The 19,975-nt window shown below is 43.5% G+C and overlaps 1 protein-coding gene across 1 annotated transcript in view; it reads left to right on the top strand.

Annotated features, from left to right (window-relative positions):
- The window catches only part of LOC126456043 (uncharacterized), a 197,074-nt gene that overhangs the window by 93,347 nt on the left and 83,752 nt on the right, over positions 1-19,975 (top strand). The window lies entirely within an intron of this gene.

The following is a 19,975-nucleotide window of genomic DNA, read 5'->3' as shown; positions in this document are numbered from 1 at the left end:
CCAACGTCCAGTGCAATGGCAACGTGCCCATTTCAATCATAGTTGCTGATGTCATGGAGTTAACATTAGCACATGCATGGATCGTCTGATGCGGAAACCCACCATTAGGAGTGTTCGATGCACTATGCACTTGTACTCTGTGTAGCATTAAAGCCTGATGTTAATTCGCCCACAGTTCGCCACCTGTCCTCTTTTACCAATCTGCCCAGCCTATCACATCCGACATGTGTAAAGAGGGATTGCCGCCGAACCCCACGACATTGGAACGCGGTTTCACTTAGGTTTCGCCACGTATCGAGGACGCTCCCCACAGCACTCTCCGTACACCTGACACGTCGTGCGGCTTCCGAAATGCTCGTGCCGAGCCTCTGGGCCACCAGCATCTGTCCTGAGTCAAATTCAGATAAATCGCGAGCCTTCCTTATTCTACACACGGATAGCACGCTCACTGATACTACATAACATGTGCGTGTCATTCCTTCCTTGCCAGGTGACGTCTATTTCGCCTGGAGGGGTTTATGTTGATAGTAAATCGGTGGTCATAATGTTCTGACTGACCAGTGTATCTCACATGTAAAAGGAAATATCCTGACTGGATCGTCATTACCCAGCACAAACCGCGAAGGACAGAAACTTGAAATTTGGAGTGTCTGTTGATGTTGTAGTACAGGCATCTTTTAAGAAGGGATTTTTCTAAATTCCCCCAAAAAGATTGAAACGAGGATGAAATTTTTTTTAAAAATATGAGAACTTTTAACATTGCAACGCGTCAGCAATCGTGAATAATTTAATGATTTAGAGATTCCGCTTCGATTGCAAGTAGAAACAGGATGTTGACCTAGATTTCTTCGGAATACACTAAAACTACAAACTGCCTAAAGAGGCATGGTCCAACATTAATACAGAACTCCCAAAAGGACAAAAGACTCGCATGAAATGTAAAACAAACGGTACGTGTGTACCATGTCAATAGTCGTTTTCCTGTGAGCCCGCGGCCCACCGAACGTTGGCTGGGGTGAGTAAGCACGCTTATGACGTTTGAACTAAGTACAGCTATTGACATGGTACATACGTACCGTTTTACATTTTATGCGAGTCTTTTGCCCTTTTGGGCGTTCTGTATTAATGTTGGACCATGCCTCTTTAGGCAGTTTGTAGTTTTAGTGTGTTCCGAAGAAGGCGTGGTTACCCACGCTGAAACCTAGGTCAACATCCGGTTTCTATTTGCAATCGAGGCGGATTCTTTATAATCATTTTGAAAATATGTTGCTATTAGGGCAATCTTCAAGCTACAAGGGAGGATCAGAAAGAAACACAATTTTTTTCTCATTTGGTATTGCAACTGGAATACTAAAATACGACGATATAGTTTGAAGATTGTGTTGCAGAGGGCATCTTGTTTTCGTGTTAATCTCTAGCGAAAGAAGCCTGAACTACGAAACAAACATGGTGCGCATGTTTGTCATTAACACGTGAAGAGCAGTGAAGTATAGTTCGATATTTCTGGACCAAAGGGCATAAAGAGAGTGAAATTCACAGGGACATGTGTGCCATATATGGGGACGACTGTATGGACCATAGGAATCACTGGAAGTGGTGTGCATTCTTCCAAGAGGGCCGTGTGAACCTCGGTGATTCGCCACTCTCTGGGCAGCCGATAGCAGCTAAAGCCCTCAGAATGTCGGAGCCATTGAAGTAGCAATTTTGAACGACTGGCCTTTGCATCTTTGAACCTTATCGCAGCAATTCAAAATTTCCTATGGCGCGGTGTACGATATTGTTCATGGTACATTGAAATATCCTAAAGTTAGTGCTCGCTGGTTGCCTAAAACCCTGACAGACAAGCCCCAACGAATAATCTTGGACCACTTAATGCGTTAGGCCATAGAAGGGCATGACTTTCTCAACCGAATCGTCACTGGTGGTGAGTCGTGGAGCATACCTCTACCCACACGAAACCAAGCAGGACTCTATGGAGTTGAAACATGCTGGTTCCCCAGTAAAAAATGGTGACGCAATCTTCTAGGAAAGTGCTTGTGACAGAGTTCTGGGATATGCATGGTGTGTTGTTGGTAAAATTTGCTGAACACGGCTCCACTGCGAATGCTGCAACCTTCATTAAAACTTTGGTTAAGTTGCTTCATGCCTTCATGACAAACGCCACAACATTAATGCTGACAGAGTCAGAATTAATGACAACGTTCGCACCCAAGTTGCTGCTCCTGTTCATGAGAAAATTCCCAAATTTGGATGGGAGGTGCTCCAGCACCCACCCTAAAGTCCGGATCTCAGACTGTCGGACCTTCGTCTGTTTGGTCCCATAACGAAATTCCTGACTGGCCAACGCTTTGCGACAGACGTGGGAATTAAATCAGCAGTCCACAGATGGCTATCCTCCAACCAAGCGAACTTCTACGAACACGACATACTGAAACTGGTACACAGTGGCAGAAACGTGCTGAAAACGTTGGTGATTATGTAGAAAAGTAGGTAAAAGATGTAAGTTCATTTGTGATTTTATTTTGTTTCGTTGTCTATTAAACGTTTTTGTAGTAAAATTATTGTGCGTTACTTTCTGATCTCCCTTCGTTGAACTACGAAAATCGGTATTTGGTTTCTCATTCAGAAAAAATACATACTTAAGCACTTTTGGAATTTTAACCACTAAGGGATAAAATATTGATGAACGATTTTTTAAAATAAGCTATTATTAGAGTACTAATAAAGCTACTTCTATGAAAATTGTCATTTGACTTCTAAAGAAACCTGTTAGAGTAGTATAGTTCCTAAGGAAGTATTACCTCAAGAATTCAAAAGTCAGACTTAATAAAGAACTCCGGAACTCCGTCTCCAGCTTCCAGATTCGCTATTTGGTCAGAATAAATAGAATATGCGCTGACTTCTACAGTCTACGTGACAGAACCTAGTATTATGTATCTTCTCTACTGTCGCATTCACGTAATGACCGAAGGAAAACAACTGTACATTCTGCCTTCTTAGCTGAGTGGTCACCGTGTCCAACTGCCATGTGGAGGGCCTGCGTTAAATTGCTGCTACTAACAGGAGTATTTCTTTGATGGGAGGACTGAGGTGCACTCCATCTTCGAGAGTAAAACTAAGGAGTTAATTGCACGAAAAGTATCAACAACAGTCTTCCCTTTTTTCGTCAGTCTTTTGACTAGCTGGAAGTGGTCCATCATGAATTTCTCTTTGGCCAACCTCTTTATCTCAAAGTAGTACTTGCACCATATGTCCTCAGTTATTTGTTTGGTGTATTCCGATCTCAGTCTGTCCCTATAGTTTTTACCCTCTACAGCTCCCTCTGATATCATGGAAGTTATTCCCTGAAATCTTAACACATGTTGTATCATCCTGTCCCTTATCAATCCACCTAATTTTAAGTAATCTTCTGTAATACTACATCTCAAATTCTTTGATTCTCTTCTTTCCCTGTTTTCCCATAGTTGACTATTCACTGTGCTCCAAGCATACATTTTCAGAAAATTTTTCCTCAGATTATGGCCTCTGTCCGACACTAGGAACCTTCTCTTGGCATGAAATGCCCTGTTTCGCTGTGCTAGTCTCCTTTTTGTGTTCTCCCTGCTTCGTCGGTCATGAGTGAGTTCTCTTCCAAGTAGCAGAATTCCGTAACTTCTACTGTGTGATCAACTCTTGTGATAAGCTTCTTTCTAATCTCATTTCTGCTACTACTCATTGCTTTCGTCTGTCTCCAGTTTACTCTGAATCCATATTATGTACTAATTACACTATTCATTTCGTTCAACAGGCCTGTAATTCTTAACTTGGACTGAGAATCGCAATGTCATAAGCGAATCTTACCACTGCTATTCTTTCACCCTGAATTTTAATGACACTTGTGCACATTTCTTTTATTTCCATCATTGCTTCTTTAATGTACAGACTGAACAGCAGGAGTGAAAGACTACATTCCTGTTTTACTCACATCTTACTCTGAGCACTTCGTTTTTGGTCTGTCTTATTGCTCCCTCTTGGCTCTTGTACACTCTGTATATTGTATCTTCCCCTAGAGCTTACTAATATTTTTCGCAGAATTTCCGACGTCTTGCGCCACTTTACATTGTTGGAGACTTTCTCTCTGTCCACAAAATTCTGTGACAACCTCCTTATTTTTCTCGAGTCTTGCTTCCATTATAGAGTACAATGTCAGAACTGCTTCTCAGATACCTTTACATTTCCGACAGCCAAACTAGTCACCACATTCATAGTGCAAAACACACGTTAAGCGAAACAATTTATCCCATGTAAATTAATTTAAAATACAGTAAGGCGGTCCATGCAGAAAAAGTGCTAAAAGTTTTTTCTTATTCATGCCATTTATTCAAAGAAAATTTTACGTACAGTTTTCTGTACTTTATTATTCATGATATGTAACTAATTCTTTTTTACTAGGAAGCTATCTATAGTCATTTGCTTCTGCTGACACTTCAACACTTGGCGAAAAATTGACACATCGTCAAATTTGTAGCGCGCATATCCACTGCTTTAATCGAATGATGATTTTCAATGTATGATTCAACTGATTCCCATACTTCAAGCATTTCTTTTATTGCGCCAGAAGATTACTGCTTACTCCCTAAGCTCTTCTGTGGTCATTTCTTCGCTGTGATCTTCCAAAAGCTCATAGATATTGTTATTCATTACCAATCCCATGTCCCATGCTCTTGGCCAAAGACATAACCTCGGTGATTGCAGGCTCCACAGGGACTGACTCAAATGCCTCAGTCACATTCAACAACACACTCCTGCCAAAGCTGCTTCCAAGCAGAAGTGAGGGTTCTCTTGGTAACGCCTTTCTACGGCTTTTCGGTGATCTTGACGCAGGTAGCAATGTTGAAGTGATATTTCCAAAACACTCTGAGATTGAGAGCTTCAGTCAACTCAAAGCAATGCTCGAAGAGTGCTTTTGTGTAGAGTTTCTTAAAATTAGAAATAATCTGCTGGTCCACAGGCCAGAGTAACGGAGTAATGTTGGGAGACCGAAATTGGATCTTGATGAATTGAAATTCAAGGTGGTGGTCTTATCGGCCTAGATAATGGGCAGGAGCGTTGTCCATAACAAGACAGAGATTCAAAGCAAATATATTTTCACCGATGGACCAAACACTTCACTGATCCAATCACATACGTTTCTTTTCTAAGGTCATTTTCTTTCTCTTATGGTCGTCTTCTTGCGGCTTTATCTTCGGGGACATTCCTACGAATGTTATTATAATTTGCACACAAAAAATACCGCGTGAACACAAATTTAGAAAAATGTGTGATCACAAGCATCACTAAGATGGAAGCAAAAAGATCGCTAAACCCAGACCGCAGTACGTACTAAAGACATTGTTCATATGCCGCTGCCGACAATCATAGGTGAACATTTCACCATCCACCCGCGAACAGCTGGTGACGTCACACTAAATCGTCACTCCTTACGCGAAACATCGCTCGTTAAGCGATTGATTTTTTTGCAAGTTGTTTTGCTCGATATGCGAATCTTGCGTTATGGGATGTGCTCGTTAAGTGATGTTCCACTGTATTATTCTTGTCAGCAATTTGGATTCATTAGCTACTAAGCTGATTGTGTGTTAGTTGGTACACTTAACTGCTCGTTATCTCAGGGATTATGTGGAACATATCTTTTCGAAGCTCTGCTCACCAACTTAAATACTCGATTGGTTGCCGCTTACCACAATGATTTCAGAAATAACATTAAACAGTAACAGAAGAGGTGACAAACTGCTGATAATGGCTTTATTCTGTGTTATGGTCGTATCTAAAACAATTTTTTTTCAACTTTGCGTAGTATAATGGATCCTGCTGGAGGAACATCCGCAACTGAGCATTATACCAGAGGTCGAAAATACCGCTTCAGTTGTAAAATTCTTTTATCATCACACGACCGGTTTCGGGCTCTTATACGCCCATCTTCAGGTGTGTCGACTTGGTGCTGTGACCCCGGCGCTCGGGAGTCACAGACCCAAGTTACGACAGCTGAAGAAGGGCGTATAAGAGCCCGAAACCGGTCGTGTGATAATAAAAGAATTTTACAACTGAAGCGGTATTTTCAACCTCTGGTTTGCGTAGTATGTTGATAGCACATGTAACAGACACTTTCTGATCATAGAGAACGTAGCGGTGTTCGATGTGTGATTCCTAAGCGTCGTTACCATGAATATTTTCTCGTGTTTCAGTCGATATTAGCAATTTTTGAGTCAACACAAATTTTTCTTGCCAGTCATGCGTTCCATGTGACGCCGTACTCGGGGAGAAAATTTCAGTTTGCTTCTTGTTACAAACATTATAGAAAATATAAAATTTAACATATCCATACCATAAAAGTCCCAAATTAGTATAGTGAACTGTTCAGTTGAATGACATAAATGAACACGAGAATAATACCTACACTCCAACAGGACTAAGTGACACTAATGCATAGCGGCAGGAGACAGCGCGGAGTGGACTGACAAACCATACGAGGCAATTCGGTAAGGAAGATCTGACAGAGCATAAGTCGGGTAGCCTGTTTTTTTTAATACCGTCAATCGTGGTTGTCACGTGGTTGTCACGTTAAAGACGTTGCATGACTTGCCCCTTCATGTCTCGTGTGGCAACCCATACCACAGTGTGTGTCTGTCTCCTATATCCATGCAGCACTGCTGGAGAGCTGGTCATTCTTCTTTTGCTGTCACTCTTACTATGTATCATTGAACAGAATAGCAAACTAGATTAATTTTGGAGATAAACAAAAATACATACGAATTTTTGTGCGTAATGCGAAACAATTCAGTATATCCCATCAGTGCAGGGCTTCTCATGAAATGTGAAGAGCAGTATTGGTTTGAGTGCACTCCATCTACACATATCAAAAACGAAATTGCAAATATCTGCCTAACCGCCAGAGAAATTCTGCCAGATGATGCATATATTATGAAATTTTTGCTCAGTAGTAAAAATCTGAGCCAAATCTCTTATACTCAACTGAGTGCGTTTTTACTTATATTAACAATTTTTGCACATTTGTTCAAAAAGTAGTACTTTACAGCAACAGGGCAAAGTGAATGTGAGAACAAGGGGCCTACTGTTCTCCTTATCAGCAATGTCAAAGATCAAGGGCAGGGGTCAATGTCCTGAGACAGTTGTCCCCGTTGTCTTCAAGGCCACAGGTTAAACTCCTGAGGCGGTTGTCCTCTTTCAAGGTCACAGGTCAAAGTTACCCTGGAACAAGGAGCTAATTGTTCTCTAAATGTCAGCAACTTGCTCTTATGACTTCAATTGTATTGTGCAATTAGTCTGATTAATGATGTTACTTTTATCACCATTATTAAATACCTGTCATTTATCACCATTATTTAATACCCAATAATAGTATAATGATTTATCACCCCAAAAAATGACATTTCTGCACCGACCCAACCATCAGACTGACTTGTCACTTGTGTTCCGTTCACCATAGTGGGAGGTTCATGACTAACCATTAGACAGACAGGCAGATTCCTCACTCGTTTTCTGCCAGTCTGCACACCTGACATGTAATTTTGTTTCTTTTTGCAATTTTCAGAAGAGAATGTTCCTAACGACATTTCTGTAAGTTCTCCATTGTATAACTATGTTCTTCCATCACTATCTGCAGTTTTGGGGTCTATTTCTTACAATTTTGCTGATTTCTAAAAAATACTCACACACAACTTTAAATTAAAAATTACTGCGTGACAGAAAAATCTCGGCTGCATACAATAATTTTATTTTAAAAAGAATGTCCGATGTTGATCAGTGTTTGATCATCTTCAGACCATTACTCTCTAAACGGAGTAGCATGAAATTTATTAGAAGACACACAAAAATAGACATAACAATGAAATGATGAAACTACAATATAAGTAGTGGGCATAGAGCATGAATTGTGCTACGATCACTAGAACAGCTGGTGCATGACATGTGGTTGCTGTCACATAAATAATGAGAGCTCCACCAACTGTCTCCAGTATTACTTTTTAATAGTAGCCAATAGCTGTGAAATAAGAATAAAGTCAGTATAATTTAAATTTTGGAATGAAATATTTAGGTTATGACCAGTCATTCACATATAAAATAGATTCTAACAAAATTTAATACAGTGACATGCACAAGAAGAATAATAAAGACATAACCATTAATATTAGAATTAGACTACACATGACACAATAATCCTGCTGTAGAATCTACTTCCAACAACTTTAAAATCCTCCACAATGCACCCAAAGTCCTAATGTCATCAGTATCTTGTAAAAATTAGAAATTCATGTTGACCGCAAAAAACCATTGTTTGCTTAACGAACAGTTGGATTTCAGAGATTTTTTCGATGTCTCTGGTGATTTTCTCTGAAACTGCTTGCTCTTCCATTTTCATTATTTTGAGGGTTTTCCTTAAAAGCATTTTGTCATATTAGAATAAAACTTCTTTCCATATGATATTGCTAAATTTGCCATAACCTTGCATTGTTAGCTGCAACGGACATAAGACGTGCTTTGTTGCTGCTGTACATTTTAGCGATTTTGATTGGGGCAAACTTACGCTGCAGTGTTCTCCTTCGGCACGCAAGTGTAGAAGAGTACACGGAATCATCTAACAAAAGAATCCGTACAATGCACGTTTGTTTATATATAAAAGCCGACTTGGGTATTGTCCCTTGTGAGAGACCGTTTGTATAAGATCGTATGTCGATTTAAAGTTCTAGATTCGCATAGGCCTATTTTACTATTTGCGTCACTTCTTTTGCTTAATATTTCGTTGATTGTGTCAATACCCGCTTGTAATGTGATACGTTGTGGAATTTCGAACATTCCCGAGAGCGGCGATACACTATTGCTGTTATCGTCAATTGTAGGCTTAAACTAAATTGTGCTCATTTAAAATTTTTGAGGAAGTAGGCCTATCCTCTTTCAACACAATCTTTTCCTAATTTAATTTGTACAATTGCGAAAGAAATAGGTTAGTTTAAGAATTCTCGCACGCTTGCAAAACTGTATTTTCGTAAGTTAGTGGTACGAGTGTTTTGGATACGTAAATTAATTCGTAACAAGTTAGCGTTTGTGATTCACAGTTCAGCCAAAGTATACATTACTCCTAAATTTCATTGCATATCATCGAACACACACGTGCGTTTTTCTTTAAATTTTCGAAAGCTACTACTGCCCTTTGCATAATCTACGAGCAATTTGTAACAAATTGGCATTTGTGATTTATTTACTGTAGCAGATTTTCTAACATACTTCGTTACATCTAGTTTTCTCTGAAAGAGTAGTAGTCCTATATATTACCGGCATTTATCATAAATTAACTTTTAGTTTGCTAACAACTACAGTTAACATCAAAACGTTTTAGGAAACTAGTAATTTTTACCACGGGTTTTTGTGTTGCCTTAATAGAAACCTCGTTTTGTGTATCTGCTTCAGTTCCTATAGGGAATTGGAAACTTCTTAGCTCAACAGATTTAAAGATAGTCAGCAGGTTAAATTAAAAGTTACTTATTCACTGTCTTGTAATATAGTGAACCAGACAAAATGTAGCCCCACTGTGATTGCTGTTCTCAAAGACAGATGAGGTTGTTGGCGTTAGTAAGCAGTACTGTCAAACTGTTGGCAGCTGCTGTCAGTCGACGTGTTGGAAGAGCTCTCGAGAGTTATGTATCTGTGATACCTCCAGAGGTCCCTTAGGGACTATCCTCTCCTGTGCATCCTGTCACCTCTGCAGAATGTGCAGAACCTGTCATTACCCATCCACTTGTCTGTGAGTGGTGTGTCAATGACAGATCTAGGCATCCTGTACAGGATGGACAGTGACCACGGAGGACTCAGGATGTTGTGCTGATCCCCCTAGCCAATAAGTTTGATGTGCTGTCTCTCGCTGAGACTGAGCCAGCGGGACTCACTTCACCTGTTTCGCGGAAACGTGTTTTGTCCGGTGTCAGTAGAAGGCAAACACACAAGGGTAGGGCTCCATTAATCGTTGGAAATTCAAACATATGGCGAATGGTGCTACCCCTTGGAGAAATGGCAGCAACAGGTAGGAAAAGTCGCCAGAGGTGCACTCAGTGTGTATGCCTGGGAGCTTAATTCAACATGTTGAAGAGACTATTCTGGCAGCCATTGAGGAACAGAGTGCAACCAATTGCAGATAGTGGCGCATGTTGGAACAAATGACGCCTCTCATCTGGGCTCATAGGTCATTCTTGGATCATTCCAGCGACTGACCGAGAAGGTTGAGAAGAGCAGCCTTGCACACGGAGTTTCACCGAAGCTCTCACACACCCCCCAGGGGGTCCACAACTCTCTTGTGGATACGTGCCTCGTGAGCACAGGACCCTGAGCTAATGTGACCCTCCTTCCTTTCCGGGCTGCATACCTTCCTTTTCTGCATCCTTCCCTATCCCCTATCTTTGCCCCCCCCCCCTCCCCTCACCTCTGGCTCTTTCCTTCCCCTTCTCCCCCTCTCGGAGTATGGTTTCTGCCTACGTCCGGAGATGGATGCTTGTAAATGTAACGCATTCTTCGCCTTCTCTGTTTGTATGTCTTTATCCTTCCTTTGTCCTTCTCTTTTCCTTACCTCTTCTCTTTACCCTTTTCTCCGCTGCGGCGTTTGAGACCTCTCCTCTTTCCTTTCCATTTCTTTGTTTTTCCCCTTTCTCTTTCTTCCTCCCTGTGCGTGTCTGAAGGCCGACCCACGCATTTTCGTGCGTAGCTGGTGACGGGGTAATGCGTAATTCCCCACCCTGGGTAGACAGGTAGGACACGTACGTACCCCCTGGTAACGGCCAGGCCCAGGGTGGGGTGATTACCCGAGCTGATACCTTCCGATTGGTCCCTCCGTCCGATTGTCGGGAGGTGTGACCTGAGGTGTGAACAATCACCTAAGGCGGGAGTGCCCTCAGAGAGGGTCCCAACAAGGGAGGAGTGCGCCATCGGAGACGCCGGTAATCGTGGGGAATTCTTCCGCAATGGTTTCCTCATCTTCCACTATGTCTGCTCACAAGCGTAAGTTCACTGAGTCTCAGCCACAGACAGATCTTCCATCGTTGCCACAGTTCCTTGTTGTTTCTCGGTCTGACGAAGGTCACAACTTCTCCACGGTCAACCCTTTCATTATTCAGAAAGGTGTCGATGCAATTGCAGGTCCTGTAAAGTCTTGTTCCAGATTACGGAATGGCACCTTGTTGTTAGAAACAGTCAGTGCCCTCCAGGCACAAAAATTGCTGCGTACTTCACTGCTCCACACCTTCCCTGTCCGGGTTGAAGCGCACTGCACTTTAAATTCCTCACGTGGAGTCGTTTATACACGCTCCCTCGACGGATTGTCTGACGAGAAAATTCAACACTACCTGTCTGACCAGGGCGTAACGGCTGTTCATAGAGTTATGAAAAGGGTTGACACGAACATTGATCCAACCTGTACTGTCTTCTTGACATTTGACAAAGTTCAACTCCCATCGAAAATAAAAGCGGGCTATGAAATAATTTCCGTTCGCCCTTACGTCCCAAACCCTACGCGTTGCTATCGGTGTCAGCGGTTCAATCACACCAGCGAGTCCTGTTCCAACCCGACCAAATGTGTTACGTGTGGCAAGGATGCCCATGAGGGTGCTTGTCCACCTCCATTCCCTCGTTGCATCAACTGTATGGGTGACCACGCTCCTTTCTCTCGAGATTGCCCCGTTTTTAAAGACGAAAAGCTCATTCAGGAAATCAGAGTAAAGGATAAGGTGTCAAACTTCGCTGCTCGAAAATTATTCGCAAGTCGAAAGCCCACTGTGCCTCAGACAGGAAAATACAGCACTGTCCTTGCCTCTCCTCGGCCAACAAAGGAGGCGGCCATGCGGACTTGTGATCTCACCTTTAGTGCCACGGTCGTCAGATCGGCCAGAGCAAAGATCGCCCGTTCAACTTCCCCACTTTCGCCTGCTCAATCTATGGCTCACCCTTCATCAGGTTCTGCTAAATCTCGATCCCAATAGTCATACATCTGGACTTCCAAAAAAGAGCATACTCGTGAAGATTTTTTACGTACCCAAACTTCACAACCATCAGTTCCTCCTTCATCTAAACACCATCTTTCCAAGAAAGCTAATAAGAAACCCAGTTCCTCTCTTTCTCCGCCACGGCATATCTCATCTACAGCACCACCTGGCGGTAACCGCCCTCGGCCGTCTTCTGTGTCGCCGAGGCGTACTGCTGGCGGCCGATCAACCGACCGATCGCTGGTGGCAGGAGCTGCTCCTGAACAACCTATGGATCAGGATCTTTTGCCTTCGGCTGAGTGCCGTTCCACGCTGTCGGTCGCAAGCTCTGAGCAGTCGTTGAGTTGACGGCAACCTTGGTCACATTCTTCCATTTTCTGGCCACCCTATGTCGATTATCCATTGGAATATCCGCGGCATTCGGGCCAATCGGGATGAATTGAAGATCCTCCTACGATCCTCCTAAGATCCTACTCGCCGGTTATCTTCTGTCTTCAGGAAACAAAGCTGCGTCCCCATGACCGCTTTGTTCTCCCTCATTTTCAGTCCATCCGATATGATCTCCCCTCTGTTTAAGGCACTCCAGCACATGGAGGACTCATGATTCTTCTCCATAATACTCTCCATTATCACCCAATCAGTCGCTGTCTGTCTTTCCCTTTCTGGATACACCTTCTCTCTTTGTACTGTATACATTCCATCGTCCACGTCAATGGCACGAGCTGATCTCCTTCATCTTCTTGGTCAGCTTCCACCCCCCCCCCCCCCCTATTTGCTGGTTGGGTACTTCAATGCCCACCACCCGCTTTGGGGATCTCCACATCCAAGTCCGTGTGGCTCACTATTGCTAGACGCCTTCCACCAAGCGGATCTTGTTTGCCTCAACACTGGGGACCCTACATTTTTGTCTGCCTCCACGACAAATTTCTCTCATTTGGACATTTCGGTCGGTACTGTTGCGCTAGCTCGGCGCTTCGAATGGTTCGTCCTTGCTGATACACACCCGAGTGACCACTTTCCATGTGTCCTTCGATTGCAGCCACAACTGCCATATATGCGCCCGAGACGCTGGAAGTTTGCCCAAGCTGATTGGACACTTTTTTCGTCTCTAGCGACATTCGATGACCGTCACTTTCCTAGCGTCGACGATGAGGCCACTCATATTACAGACGTTATTCTTACAGCTGCGGAACGTTCAATACCACGCACCTCCGAATTGCCCCGGCGCCCCCCAGTTCCTTGGTGGAACGAGGCATGCCGTGACGCAATACGTGAGCGGCGACGTGCTCTCCGCGTTTTCCGACACCATCCTACTTTGGCCAACTGTATCCGCTATAAGCAGTTCCGTGCGCGATGTCGTCGCGTCATCCGCGATAGCAAGAAGGCGAGCTGGAAATTCTTTATTAGCTCATTTAACACCTTCACTCCCTCCTCGGAAGTTTGGAGTCGGATTCGACGGTTATCTGGCGCGCCTAGTTTCTCTCTGGTCTCTGGGCTCACTGTTGCGCATGATACGTTAGTGGACCCCGTCGCAATTTCTAAGTCATTTGGTCAACACTTTGCTGAGATTTCGAGCTCTTCAAATTACCCGCCAGCGTTTCTCCCGAAGAAACCTCTTGCTTTCTCCTCTCAAAATCGCGAAAGCTATAATACTGTTTACTCCATGCGGGAACTCCAACATGCACTCTGTTCTTCTCGCTCCTCCGCCCCAAGACCGGATGGTATCCACATCCAAATGTTGCTGTATTTATCACCCCATAGTCTGCGTTACCTCCTTCACCTTTATAATCGAATTTGGACCGACAGTACTTTTCCCAGACGATGGCGGGAAGCTATCGTCATTCCTGTTCCGAAACCTGGAAAGGACAAACATCTCCCCTCTAGCTATCGCCACATTTCTCTCACGAGTAGTGTTTGTAAGGTTTTGGAGCGTATGGTGAATTGCCATTTAGCTTGGTGGAGTCCCGCAGTCTTTTAACACCTGCCCAATGCGGTTTCCGAAAGCATCGTTCTGCAGTTGACCATCTAGTTGCTCTCTCCACTTATATCATGAACAATTTTCTCCGGAAACGCCAAACAGTAGCAATATTTTTTGATCTGGAGAGAGCATACGATACCTGTTGGAGGACAGACATCCTCCGCACACTGTTCTCTTGGGGCTTTTGAGGTCGGCAGCCACTATTTCTTCGCGAATTTATGGCAGAGCGCACATTTAGAGTGCGGGTGAACACTACTCTCTCCCGTACTTTCTCCCAAGAAAACGGGGTACACCATGGCTCCATGCTAACTGTTGTACTGTTTGCCATTGCCATAAATCCAATTATGGACTGTCTCCTTCCCGATATCTCAGGCTCCCTCTTTGTGGACGATTTTGCGATCTACTACAGCTCTCAACGGACCAGCTTTCTTGAACGACGTCTTCAAGGCTGTCTCGATCGCCTCAACTCTTGGAGCATCGATACAGGATACCGTTTTTCTCCCAGTAAGACCGTTTGTGTTAATTTTTGGCGTCGTACGGAGTTTCTTCCACCCTCCTTAAATCTAGGACCTATCAACCTTCCGTTTTCGGACGTCGCTAAATTCTTGGGTGTTCTGTTTGACAGAAAACTGTGCTGGTCCTCCGACGTTTCCTATCTTTCGGCTCGCTGTCTGCGATCCCTCAACACCCTCCGCGTCCTGAATGGTACCTCCTGGGGAGCGGACCGAGTGGTCCTTCTCCGCCTCTAACGCGCCTTAGTGTGCTCGAAATTGGACTATGGAAGCATAGTCTATTCCTCTGCTCGGCCGTCTATTCTTCGCCGTCTCGACTTTATCCACCACCGTGGATTACGTTTAGTGTCTGGAGCTTTTTACACCTGCCCTGTGGAAAGCCTTTATGCTGAGACTGCTGAACCTCCGCTGTCCAATCGGCGAGCAGTCCTTCTGAGTCTTCCATGCCTGCTAATCCAGCCCATGACCTTTTATTCGACGCCTCCTTTGATGTAGGGTATGCAGGCCGCCCCTTCTCCCTACTACCACCGGGAGTCCGCTTCCGTCAACTGCTCCATTATCTTTCCTTCCGCTTTCCTAAAACCTTCTTGACAACTTGGGGTACAGCACCGCCTTGGCTCCGTCCCCGGACCTGCCTGCTCCGTGACCTTTGTCGATTTCCCAAGGATGGTACCCCTTCACTTGTTTATCGTCGGGCATTTGCTGCTCTATGTGCACAAATGAAGGAAGCCACATTTATTTACACTGATGGCTCGAAAACATCGTTAGGTGTAGGGAGTGCCTATATTGTTGGCGATACCCCAAATCGATTTCGGCTTCCCGACCAGTGTTCGGTTTATACTGTGGAGCTTTACGCTGTTCTCCAGGCTGTCCAATACATCCGCCGCCATCAGCGGATACAGTATGTTATCTGTTCAGATTCTCTCAGCTCTCTCCTCAGTCTCCAAGCTCTCTACCCTGTCCACCCTCTGGTCCACCGGATTCAGGACTGCCTGTGCTTGCTCCACTTGGGGGGCGTCTCGGTGGCGTTCCTCTGGCTCCCAGGACACGTTGGTATCTGTGGAAATGAGGCGGCCGATATAGAGGCCAGGCTGCAGTCTCTCTTCTTCAGCCAGCTATTCGATCGATTCCATTCGCCGATCTACGGAGTGTTGTATGTCGTCGTGTTGTTCTTTTATAGCACGCACATTGGTCGACACTTCCCCATAATAAATATCGGGACGTGAAAGCTCTTCCCTGTGCTTGGACCTCTTCCTCCCGAACGCGTCGTCGGGAGGAGGTAATTTTAACTAGACTCCGGATAGGGCACTGTCTTTTTAGCCATCGACATCTTTTAAGCGGCGATCCTCCCCCACTCTGTCCCCACTGCTCTCAGCTGTGGACGGTAAAACACTTTTTAATTGAGTGCTTACTCCGTTACGCGCCCGTCTACAGCTGTCGCCTGATGTATCGTCCATTTTAGCAGATGACACGCGCTCGGCCGATCGCGTTCTGAAGTTTATTAGTGCCAGTGAGATACCGTCAGTCATTTGAAGCTCTATTTGGGGACAACCAACCCCTTTCTGTAGTGGATTTTTAAGCTTTCCTTCTGCTTTTAGTTTCTCCAATTTTTTGAGTTTCGTTCCCATTGCTGCTGGTTTCCAGTTTCGTTTTTTACCGTTTCCTTAGTTACAGACCGGGCGCTAATGACCATAGCAGTTTTGCGCCCCAAAACCAAAACAAAAACAAAAAACAACGAAGCTCACAATTTGCAGCATTGTCCCCAGTCCTTCCACTCAATTCCAACTAGAGACCTCCTGGACTCGCGATAGGGTTGAGAACTGTAGGGTCTCCCTATAAATGACTCTGGTGTGCACTAGACGTCGGAGGCTGCTACTCAGCTAGCTAACCATGTGTGGGGCGCACCCAGGTTTTTTTTCTCTTTTTAGATTAGGTGGCTTTCCATCCAATCCAGATGACGATAGCTGTAGGAAACAAAAGTATCAGTGTACGATCGAAATAAATGCCTCCCACAGGTAAGACTATTAAAATTCTAATGGTAAACTGCCAAAGCATTCACAACATAGTGCGAGAGTTTGAAGCTCTCATGAAAAGCTCACATAATAATAGTTACAGAAAGCTGGTTGAAACCTGAAAATGATAGCAGTGAGGTTTTTGGGACAATATAAGTGCGTGTCAAAAGCACAGGAAAATGGGCAATGGAGATAGTGTATTTGCCGCATTAGACAAACTCAAACCCACTGAAATAGAAACTGAAGCTGGATGTGGGACTGTTGGAACAAGACTCGGTATCAGGGGTGGGCATAATATAAATGGATCCTTTCATTGCCCACCAGACTCGTCTCCTGATGTAACCGAAAACTATAAGGGAAACTTTCAGTTCACTTGTACGTAAGTACCCCAATCATAGTTTAATCATTGATGGAGTCTTCAATCATCCAACAATTAATTGGAAAAATTACAGTTGTGTTAGTGTTGGGCATAAGAAGACAGCCTGTGAAACTTCACTAAATGCCTTCTCTGAAAACTACCTAGAACAGATAGTCAGGAACCCCACTCAAGATGGAAGTATAGTGGATCTAATGGCAACAAATAGACCTGACCTCTTTGAGGATGTTCACATCCAAACTGGTATCAGTGACCATGATGCGGTTGTGGCAACAATGATTACAAGTACAAAGGACAACTAAAACAAGCGGAAAGATATACGTATGTTTAGTAAATTACATAAAAATCAGTAATGTCATATCTCAGTGAGGAGCTTAAAACTTTCAGCACAGGTCAAGAGCATGTAGGGGAAATCTGGCTCAAGTTTAAAAGAATAGTTGACTATGCACTGCATAAATATGTACCTAGTAGAACAGTTCATAATGGCAGAGAACCTCCATGGTATACAGCCACTGTAAAGAAAGACTACTGCATAATAGATGTAAAACAAATCGTAGGGATATAGATAGATGCTGAATGAAATGTGTTTATCAAGAGATCAATACATGATGCCTTCAGTGACTACTGTAGCAGAATATTGTCAAATGACATTTCACAAAATCCAAAGAAATTGTGGTCATACGTAAAGGTTTTAGTGGCACCAAATTTAGTGTACAGTCCGTAGCGAATGAGACAGGAACTGAAATTGAGGGTAGCAAAGCAAAAGGTGAAATGCTTAACTCCGTTTTTAAATGTTCCATTACAAAGGAAAACCCAGGAGAATGGCTCCAATTTAATTCTCGTACCACTGAAAAGATGAATGAAATAAGTATTAGTGGCAGCGGTACTCAGAAACAACTGAAATCGTTAAAACTGAACAAAGCTCCAGGCCCCAATGGAATCTCTATCAGATTCTATACTGAATTTGCAGCTGAGTTAGCCCCACTTTTAACTACAATCTATCGTAGATTCCTCAAACAAAAAAACTTTGCCCAGTTCTTGGAAAAAGATCTGGTCACACCTGCCTACAAGAAGGGTAGTAGAAGTGATCCACAAAACTACCATCCAACGTCCTTGACATAGATTTGTTGTAGAATCTTTAGACATAATATGAGTTCAAACATAAGGAAGTATTTTGAACAGAATGACGTTCTCGGTGCCAACCAGCATGGATTTCGAAAACACCGATCATGTGAAACCCAACTCGCACTTCTCTCACAGAGCTTTGGATCAAAGCAACCAGGTAGATGCTGTGTTTGTTTCTTTCCGAAAAGCATTTGACTCGGTACCGCACCTACGCTTATTGTCAAAAGTACGATCGTATGGGGGTTCCAAGTGAAATTTGTGACTGTGCTGAGAACTTTTTGGCAGGGAGGACACAGCATGTTACCCTGGATGGAGAGTCATCATCAGATGTAAGACAGATGTAGAAGTAACTTCGGGCGTGCCCCAGGAAATGTATTGGGACCCTTGCCGTTCATGTTGTATATTAACGACCGTGTAGACAATTTTAATAGTAAAATCAGGCTTTTTGCAGATGAAGCGGTTATCTATAATTAAGTACTATCTGAAAGAAGTTGCATAAATATTGTCAGACTTTGACAAATTGCTCTAAATGTTCAGAAGTGTAAAGCTGCGCACTTCACAAAACGAAAAAAGCATAGTATCCCATGACTATAGTATCAGTGAGTTACTGTTGGACTCGGCCAACTCCTACAAATACCTGGGTGTAATACGAGGGTCGTCCACAAATTAAGTTCCGTTTCTATTTCTATCCGCGGCAGCGCTACGATTGCAGTTCGGAGCATGCGCGGCAGTTACTCTGACTCAAGGAGAAGACATGTACGCCACCACTTTCAGATCGCTGCTGCCGACGTGTGCTTTGTAGTGCTTTTTAATGTCTGCCGTAATTGAAAATGCCGCCGCGTGTGAAATCAGATCTGTGATTCGTTTTCTAAATGCAATGAAAGTTAAACCAAAGGAAATTAATCGACAAATCTGCGAGGTTTACGGACAAAATACTATGAGTGATTCTGTGGTTAGAAGATGGGTCAGACTGTTCAGTGAATAACGTGATAAAGTGCATGATAAATGAAGAGGGCGGCCGTCTGTAGTTACTGATGAACTGGTTCAGACAACTGAAGAGAAGATTAAGCACAACCGTAGGTTTACACTTAGTGCCCTTGCTATGGAAGTTCCGCAAATCTCACAATCACTAATTCATGTTATGGTTACTAAAAAAACTGAAATTTCGAAAACTATGCTCACTTAGAGTACCCAAAATTCTTACTGAGCAACACAAAAACAACGGATGGGCAGTGCACTTCAGTTTTTGACACGCTACAATGAAGAAGGCGATGGTTTTCTTTCTCGGATAGCCACGGGGGATGAAACTTCAATATCGTATGACACCCCTGAAACCAAACGGCAATCAATGGAATGGAGGCACACTTCATCCTCAAAAAAGGTTAAGCCTAAGCAAATCTTGACACCTCGAAAAGTCATGTGCACCGTTTTTTGAGACAGAAAAGGCATTTTGGTGATCGATTTCTTACCATGAGGCCAAACAATCAATGCATATGGTTATTTCAAGACCATTAAGAAATTGCGCGGCGCAATACAGAACAAGCGCCGAGGATTACTGTCAAAAGATGTTTTTTTCCACGATAATGCCCGACCTCACACGGCGAATGTGACCAAACAACTACTACGGGAATTTCACTGGGACGCGTTTGATGATCCTACGTACAGCACGAACCTCTCTCCTAGTGACTTTCATCTCTTCTTACACCAAAAATCTGTCCTTGTTGGTCAACACTTTAACGATGATGACGAGCTGATAGAACATGCTACCACATGGTTGAATACACAGGCGGCAACCTTCTATGAAGAAGGCATACAAAAACTTGTGCCACGCTATGACAAGTACCTACATCATTTAGAAAGCTATATAGAAAAGTAGTTTAACAGTTGCAGATTTATGTACAGTAAATATGTTTTCTGTATCTGTAAAAGTTTGTTTCATATAACCAAACGGA

The sequence above is a fragment of the Schistocerca serialis genome, chromosome 2 (assembly GCF_023864345.2).
Source record: "Schistocerca serialis cubense isolate TAMUIC-IGC-003099 chromosome 2, iqSchSeri2.2, whole genome shotgun sequence".
NCBI classification, from domain to species: domain Eukaryota; kingdom Metazoa; phylum Arthropoda; class Insecta; order Orthoptera; family Acrididae; genus Schistocerca; species Schistocerca serialis.
The sequence above is the reverse complement of the archived record's forward strand: the minus strand, read 5'-3'. Positions and strand labels throughout refer to the sequence as shown.